Source organism: Thalia democratica, chromosome 6 (genome assembly GCF_965202585.1).
Source record: "Thalia democratica chromosome 6, ktThaDemo2.hap1.1, whole genome shotgun sequence".
Taxonomy (NCBI): Eukaryota; Metazoa; Chordata; class Thaliacea; order Salpida; family Salpidae; genus Thalia; species Thalia democratica.
Window position 1 is genome coordinate 59,574,445 of NC_139170.1, and position 8,338 is coordinate 59,582,782.

Consider the following 8,338-nt stretch of genomic DNA (forward strand, 5'->3'; position numbering starts at 1 on the left):
TTAAGTTATATTTAACAAAAAAGTAACTGCGTAGACAGCTAAGTTTTAAAACGATTTTTAAAAACGAGTTTTTCATAGGTATATGCAGAAAGAAATCATCCTCCAATTGTGACTGGTGCTATAGTGAGTTGTTTTTTATTATTATTTGTTTGTTGTTCTACTACTGAGTTTTGTACTTTTTGAAGCCTGTACTTTTATACTTTATGAAAAAATTATAATACTTGAATAAAGTAACTTATTATATATAACTTTTTTTTTTTCAATGTACGTGATAAGTCTTTCTTTTTTAAGATCATTTCTAATAAAATCATTAATTTTTTGTACTGATTTTTTTTTTGTATTTGAAGTTTTATTTTTTAAACTCATTTTCTTGTTAGTTATTTAAAAGTATTAGTTATAATACTTGTCTACTTACTATCATTGGATTATAGTTTTTGTTGTTTACTGTGTTAAGTCTGTTTCCAGACTACAGAAGAACTAAATATTGAAAAGAGGAGGTAATCCTCAAAATTAATCAACTTGTTATTCTGTTGAGTTAGTAGTGTCACTCTTGCCTGTAACATTTGTTGAATTGTCAAACTTTGTAATAGGGGGTTTGTATAGAATATATAAGCAACATCATTGATATGCTGTTTTTATTTATAATGATTAGTATTCTTTTTAAAAATTTAAAAATTTTTAGTACTTTTATTGGCGTTAAATATGCGAGTTTAAACATTAGGTTGCCTCTATTTTCTTAGATTATCGTATGTGTGATATTTGTATTGGATATATTTTAATACTACTTAAAAACCCAAAACAGCTTACAACAGAGCTAGAGATGGTCTCTCATTATTAATTTATTATTTACGTTGGGAAAATTTGTTTTCTTTAAAAAAAATGTAATGAATCTACATAGTTTTGATTACACAATAACTTCAAAATTAAACTGTTACATCTGAAACAAAAACTGAAACAATATATTCAACAAATTCATAGAAAATATGTGTACTGAGAAATAATTGTCATGTTAAAAAAAAAAGGAAAGAATACAAAATAAGAAAGTTGAACAAAGTTACTAATAGTCTTGTTAAAAAACATTTTTTCGGCTTATTATTGGTTGCAAAAAAAAAGTAGTGACTATAAATTACTTAATAAAGCCGGAAAATATTCTTATTAACTGTTCAAATTAATATTTCAAACTACTCACTTATAGTTACTACTTTTGCAAAAGCTATATAAGCAAGAAAACAATCTTACACTTTCATTTATCTTCGTTATAAGTATATGGTGTGATAAAATTTTACGCAAGTACCGTTCTGGTAAATCTTTGTTTTGCAAAAATTAAAGAACAGTTGTTTTTGTAATTAGAAATTTTTTTACACTTTTGCGTAATAGAAAACTTCATAAAGACTTTTAATTTCAAAAATTATGAGTTATTAATTTTCTTTATTTACCTTTATTGTTGGTTTTGAATTTTTTATTGGTACCATGGCAAACACTTTGTTTATTTATATTTTATTGAAGTTTTTTATAAAAAAAGTTATCTTAAAAATAGTTTTTGATTCTTTTTTTACAAAGTGTATAAAAGATTTGTTGCATAAAAGTTTTGCTAAATTTTTATAAACTGAACATCAGATTTAAGGTTAAAACTATATTTTTTTTTTAATAACCACATAAACCTTACATAAAAAAAACTTAAAGGTTATATAGTTAGACATAATAAACTTATCATAAAACTAAAGGAAATTCTAAATACCTACATAGAAAAAAAAAAAAAATTTATATAAATAAAACTTCATTATTAATGCATGATTTTTTTTCGAGTAGCAATAAAAAAAATAATAAAATCTTAAAATTTTTAAAGTTTAATTCTCGTTATTAATAAATTAAAAACTTTAAATGTTTCATTAAAGATAAACGTGTTATATTAAAAGAATAGAACGAACGTTGGAATATATTTAAATAATCATTTATTAAAAAGCTAATCTTATACAAACTTGAATAACTACTTAGACATCTGTATTTTATAAGTAGAGCAGTTTGTAAATAATCATTATTTACAAATAAATAGCAGAGTATTTATTTACATTGAAAGTTTTGATTATTATTTAGACTTTTATTAAAATAAAAATAATGTTATTGTAAGTTTTATTTCTTAATCCACGTAGAACTGTCTATACACGATTTTATTTCATAAACTCATTTTCGCTTTTTTTGTAATCTGCACTAAATTGGAGTATTAGTTTGAATATTTTAGGACGTTTCTTAAGATGAATCTTAAATCCATAAGCTACTTGTTTCAGTAAGTAGTTTTAATCTTTTGTTTCTTTTAGTATTTTCTTACTTACCTTGTATCTCTTGTTATAATGTTATTTTTGTGGAATTTTCTAAAACTTACTTGCTTGTTAGACTTAGAAGTATTTGTGTATACTTAGTCTAAAAAGTTTTTCTGCCTAGTCAGGTGTATGTTTTTGACTGAATCTCTCTATGTCAACAATTAATTTATCTACCCTACAGAATCCTTATTTCAGACTACTTTGTGTTTTTCTCATTGATCATATCCATTGCTTTTATTTTTATTTTATTGACGATCATTTTGTTAAGACTTTTTATAGTTATTAAAGTTGTTGGTGTATTGATACAGTTTATCTTTTTTTTTAGTTTTTGTTTCTCTTGAAGTGTTTTTGTTAGTTCACTATTATCATTTTTAACTTATTTCTTTTATTTGCTATACAAATGTATAGTAAGGGAACTCAACTATTTGTTTCTACAAGAACATTTTCGCTTCAAATTTATTTTTTTGTTTGATAAGAATTTCTGTAGTTTACCTCGCAATTATAATCTTTTTTGAAATTGTTGTACTAGTGGGTCAGTGTTTATTTTACAGGTGTAGTATGAACTAAGCTGTAAAAACATATGCTAATAACATTTCTATGAAAATAAAACTAAACAGATATGAAGACAACGGAGAAAAGGATTCCGGGCCGACAATTCAAAGCACAGGTAATTTATAAATTATTTTGTGTTTTGTAAACCTCAAGCTTTAATTCTAAGATCTAGTATTAACATTTTAAATTCTGAAAGAGTCAATAAAACTTATTTTTTTAATGAACACGACAGCACAAACATGTTTTTACAATCACTATGTAAATTTTATGGTGTATTTTTTGAAACAATTTTTTATGTTATAAAGTTGTAAAACCTTTGAAAACAAATTTATAAACAGCATGTTTTTAATTTTTTTTAAAATTTGCCCTAATAGTTTATACAATAGTTACCTAAATAATTAAGGGGAAAATACTAACTGATTTCTACTTTTTTGTTTCTTTTTTTTATATATTTGTTAGGTTTGTGTTTAATTAAAATAAAAAGAAACTTTTTGCGCTTGTTAATTAAATTTCTGTTGGTTAATTTTAGTAGAGCATATCATTTTCATCTTTGCATTTAATGTATTATAATGTATCATTTTAATGATTTGTTATAAGTTTGATTTAGAGTGTATGCTTTTTTTTATTGCTAATTATTCATTCTACCTTGTTTGCGTGACTGCATAAGATGATTCTAAAGTATATATAATTTGTTTTAAGTAAGAAGTATTTATCTTCTTTTTCTCGAAACTATTAGTACTTTTGTTCATTTTTATATTTTTAGTATTGCTTCCTTTTTTACTAAAAAAAGAGTTCTCAAAAACTTAGAAAAAGAATTCAAATATACAACAAGACTTCTACTATAGTGTTTTTACTTAATTATTAATGTTGCGCAGCTGATACCACTGTTTAAGATGTAAATAGATAAAAAACATATAACAAAGACTAAATTTGTTAACTATAAATATAATTTAAGTTACAGAAACGATAGTTATTTCCCTTTAAAAAAGTTGCCACTATTCAATAAATATTGATTCATAATTTTAATATTCTACATTTTAAATTACCTTTTTGTTTTTTTTAATAAAATAACAAAACAAAATTAATTAATAAAATTGAAAAAAGTTATACAAAAAAGAAACAATAAAATAAAGGTTAACAAACCATAAATATAAACTTTTTTTTCACCGATCTGTCATCTTAGTATAACTTATTTGTTTAGGTAATTAGATATTTTTTAGTTCTTAAATAGAGTACGATTAGCACGCAGAAAAAAATAGATTTTGTTTTTTGCAAACTTCCATTTGGTTTTATAGTACATATTTTGATGTCTGTAGAGTATTTTTGTACTGAGTTCAGTAACTTTAGCTGCTAAATTAAGTTCATGTATTAGTTAGTCTTCTATTAAAGCTTTCACAAATATCCTTTTCAAAGTTTATACCATTTAAATAGTTTTAGCGAACTTTGTTATAGATAAGTTACTCTCTGTTATGATTTAAAAGAACACATTTAATTAATATATATTTTAACTTATTGCGAGAACTATATCGAGTTATCAGTATAACCTTCTAAGCTAAGTGGCTTTGATGCTTTGGTAGATACTTTCTAATCGTTATTAATTACAAGTTCTTAGACTTCCTAGTTTAAGTCATTTATTAAACATTTGTTACTGTATTTGTATAGTTTTCAAAGACACGAGATTTAAAGTAATTGTTAAGTTTATTAAATTTAAAACTTAAATATTCCATAACTTTAAGTGCTGTATTGTCAAATTTATAAACAACACTTTTTTTTGTTATTTAATGGCTTAAACATTAAAACTTTTTGAAGCACAACAAGTATAAATTTTGTTTTTGCTTGTAATAAGTTCTGTATTTGATGCTCATAAAAAGTTAACATACAGTCGTTAACAAACACTAAACAAAAGTATCACAGTTTTAAAAAGAGATGAAAGTGAAAATGATATATTAACACAGTTACAAAAATTTGATACCAAAAAAATCCAAAATACATATAAAGGGAAAATATAACAAATGTAGTACTTTTTTGAGGATATATCCTGTAAAGTATAACATTTTTTCTGCAGTCTTTCATTAACTACAAACTTGTTTTTTTTTTAATTTACACAGTTTATGTTTTGTACAAGTATGCAAAGGTTTCCATTAAAAGAGCTAAGAAGTTTCTTTGCCTTTTTTTAAACTTATAATTTATGATTTTATGCTCTATTCAATATCATATTTCTTTTCTTTCCGAATTTCGTTATATGTACATGTACCAATTTCAACATCACAGATGCTTAAACGCATTTAGAGTGACTTTTATTTTCAGGGATGCTTTTTATGGTATTTTTGTGTAGAGCTTACACATTATAACTTCAATCAAGTAGTTTAACTTTTTAAAGTTTAATTTTTATTGGCTATGTAAAATAAGTCAATCTCAATGCAATAATTTTAACTAAACAAAATTATTTTCATTTCTACAACTTCAATTTCTGTTAGTGAACTTTTTATTTATTTTGATATTCATTAACATTTCTTTGTGGTTTTAATTGCATTTTAGATATTTATATTTTATATTTACTTTTTTAGATAGTAAATGATAATGGTTTCATAAGAGGGAAAATTTTGCTTAAATGTTGATTAAAACTTTACGAATTTCTAGCCGATATATATTTAACTGTTTTGTGAAAAGGAGATATAACTAAATACACATTTTTTATTCTTTTTTTTCTTTATTTTTAATGGTTTAGTGTTTTTGGTTTCATATTCATAGAAATTTCTTTTAAGTGCTTAATAGTAGCTATTTCTGGCTTAATTAAATTTTTATATTCTCTTTTGTTGCTTTATAACTTGTTATCATTTTTATCATTTCTACAAAATTTAATTGATCTTGGTACTTTTCGTGCTAATCAGTTGTATTGCAACCTTTGGTTTTCTCATCGGACGAAACTGTTATTGTGTGTATTTTTGAGGTTTACTATATGATTTGGTTTTGGTTATTTAATTTAATTCTAAATTATTTACTCATACTATAACTTGTTGTTTATTAATATTTATTTTATGAATTTACAATGGCGATTACTTTATCTTTTTTTTTAGTTTGACTTTGTTATAATTTTTTGATTAAATACATTTTTAAACCTTTAAATATTTTAGTTCCATGTTTGTTTCCCATCGTAATGTCGTAGGAAAATTACTGTTGATTTTACTTGATTAAACCATAGTTATCTTTGGTGTAACTTAATAGTATTAGAATTATTTTAAACTGTTTAATGTCTTGTTTAGGTATTAGAGTGCATGTTTTGAAAAATTTTAATTCTTATAGTAGTATTTTACAAATTACTGGTGGATAAAAGTTAACTAATGAAAACTTGATCAGTTATTATTTTTCTTGTTGTTTTAAATATTCTATTACTTAAAATGTGCTTTCAGTTGTTTGGAGACTTTGTGACAGTTTAAATTTGCAAATGATAGAATTAAGCTCTTAAATTTACTCACTTTAAAATATCAAATCTAAACCTTAATAAGTCTTAATAATTAATCATAGCCTGATGTTTTGAAACTTATATTTTCAGTGATAAGTTTCACTTAATTGATCAACTAAAGTACATCTGAAGCAGTTACTGAGCTTTATCTAAATTCAGATTTAAGGTTATTAGTACAATTTTATTAGAAAAGCAAATATTAAAATTTCTTATCTTTTTGTTATTAATATGTGTTTTAATTTCGGGTTAGTACATATTCTTATAAAATTTTGGGCTTACTACACATAAATATACGTGTAATAAGTTTTGTTGTGTGTCTTAGGATCAAAATGTAAGAAGTTATTATGAAGGCCAAGTTCGCAAATCTTAATTAAACATAAATTTATTGGTTATACTTTGATTTCTTTTCCTCAATTAAGTTACTGTTTATTTTCATAAATGGCTATTAATCCATATTTTGTATTTTCTTATAGTAAATATTTGATTTTATTTTAATTGATTAATCGCGTAGTTTTAACCAATGTTTGAAACTAATTGTTATGTTAAAAAAAAATTTGCAGTTGATTTTACTTGATAACTTTCATAATTGGCGATGGTTTAACAAAATAAAGTTAGCGTGTTTAAAGTTATTTTATGTCTTCTTCAGATATAATTGTGAATGTTATAATTTTTTTTTTTTTGCTTTTAGTCACAGTTTTTTTATATATTGATAAATTAAAGTGATCTTAAACAAATTTGAAAAGTTCTGTTGTTCTTGTTTTTACTTGTTCAAGCTTATTTTTGAATTATTAGGTCTTTTTATTTAATATTCAATAATAACTTGACTTTTTTTTTAATTTTTGTGATTTGTTTTTGGTTAGCAGATACAACTAACCTTATTGATTTTCTAAACAAACTAAACTAACAAAAAACCTAAACCTTTAGATCTCACATGTTATCTTTTGTTAAGTTATGTTCAATTGATCATGTAAAAAACTTCGTTTCCAAACAATTTAAACTTTTGCTTGTATTTATATTTTTTAAAGGTAATCTAAAACCATATATATCTTTTCAATAAAGTTATAGGTATAAATAGTGTAAGTATCTTTTCTTTAATCTTTCAATTTACGAAATTATTAAAAAACTATAATTTGTGAAATCCATAAAGCAGAGGGTTTTTAAAATTCATTTGTTTTTTTTTCATGACAACCACAATACTATTTTAATATACATCAAGTTTTTATTAGAAAAACCAAATTATGATTTTTTTTTTAAAGAAATGAATCAAATGAATTTTTTCAATTCTTTAAAAAGTTTACGAAAATTGGAAAGTAAAAAACGAAACTTACTGAATTTTGGAGTCAAATCAATTTTCAGACATGAAAAACATACAAGTTTTAAGATCGTAAAAAAATAATTTCCAAAATATTTTTTTGACAATTATGTCTCATTGTTTTTATTTTGATATTTACCTAACAACTATTATATTAGTGTAACAAGTATCAAAATAATTTTTATCTAAATATTTAATTTCCAACAGCTATATAAATAATCTAAGTAGTAAACATAATAGCTTAATTCAACGAAAAACAATGTTTAAAAATATTAACTTTCTAGGATGAACTAAACTACTGTTACGGAATGTCAAAGCAGCCTAGACGGATATGATCATTGGTCTAATATTCCCAGAAAACAAACCTGCACACCGAACGAAGAACAAATAAAAATTAAACTTGTATTAAACTATAATTAACTTTGTGGTGTTTTATTATTTTATAAAACTGATAATAAATAAGTCATTTCAGGAGTAAGTTTTTGTAAGACGTTTTTGTAAGGTTTTTGGTTTTTTGTTTAAATAAATTTATTATTCAGTTATTTTCTAAGTTATGCTGTTAGTTTTCAAAAGTTAACTTGCTGCAAAAGATTTTGCAAGAAATAAAAATCAAAGCATCAAAGTTACAAATCATATCACATCATAAATAATTAAATACCTGCCCTCCTTTCTTATTTTGTTTCAGTCTAGTTT